The 937-nt window shown below is 47.3% G+C and overlaps 2 protein-coding genes across 4 annotated transcripts in view; both read left to right on the top strand.

Annotated features, from left to right (window-relative positions):
- The window catches only part of RTCB (RNA 2',3'-cyclic phosphate and 5'-OH ligase), a 300,226-nt gene that overhangs the window by 249,098 nt on the left and 50,191 nt on the right, over window positions 1–937 (top strand). The window lies entirely within an intron of this gene.
- BPIFC (BPI fold containing family C) overlaps window positions 1–937 on the top strand; it is a 36,712-nt gene that overhangs the window by 6,828 nt on the left and 28,947 nt on the right. The gene's annotated exons all lie outside the window — the stretch shown is intronic.

Here is a 937-nt window from a genome sequence, read left to right as displayed (position 1 = left end):
CTCTTCCTTGAGAGTTGGGCCTCTGGTATGGTGGACAGAGTGCAGGACATGGATTCCTAGTGAGGCCACTCCTCGAGCCTAGCTTTGCCTGTAGTAGGTGCTAGGAGGCACCATGGAGAGACTATTAGATCCAGAGTCAGGAAGACTTGAGTTCAAATGTGATCTCAGACATTTACTAGCTGTGTGACCCCTGGGCAAGTTACTTACTATCTGTTATCCTTATTTATGAAGCGGGGGTAATATTACTGCAGTTATTATGATATGGGAGGTTAAATGATTTGACCGAGGCTATACAAGCAATGAATATTATAGGCAACATTTGAACCTGGGTCTGCTGTCCCATGCAGCCTCCCTTCCCTGCCCCACAATGGATGCTTGCACATTTCCATCAACTTATTCCTACCTCAAAAAAAATCACCTTTTCCCTCATCCTCCACATCCATAAATCCCTCCCTGACTAATCAGAGAGGAAATAGTCAGTGACCTCCCCCTGCTCCCTGCCTTTGTCTAAATACCCAGCTCCCACGACTTCCTTTTCCCTTACCACCCCCACAAAATGTTGGCTTATTAATTTAATGTATTTGTTAAGTGGCGTCCCCTCCCTTGGTATGTGTGCCTGCCTTGGTGACATCTGTCATAGGTTGTAAGCACCCCCTCGCCTCCCTTATCTCCTAGCTTAATCTGTCCAACATTTTGCACATACTTTTGTTGCTGATAATGACTTTATGCCTCAGTTCATTAAGAAAATGAAGATGTGATGGGGCAGTTAGGCAATACAGTGGCTAGAGCACCAGTCTTGGAGTGAGGAGGACCCAAGCGCAAATCCAGCCTCAGATCCTTACTGACTGTCACTTAATTCTGATTGCAGAAAGGAAGGAAGGAAGGAAGGGAGGGAGGGAGGGAGGGAGGGAGGGAGAGAGGGAGGGAGGAAGGGAGG

The sequence above is a fragment of the Petaurus breviceps genome, unplaced genomic scaffold, assembly GCF_028583685.1.
Source record: "Petaurus breviceps papuanus isolate PSGF00001 unplaced genomic scaffold, PetGlider_PUasm1.0 156, whole genome shotgun sequence".
In the NCBI taxonomy this organism is placed as follows: Eukaryota; Metazoa; Chordata; class Mammalia; order Diprotodontia; family Petauridae; genus Petaurus; species Petaurus breviceps.
This window is presented reverse-complemented; position numbering and strand designations above follow the sequence as displayed.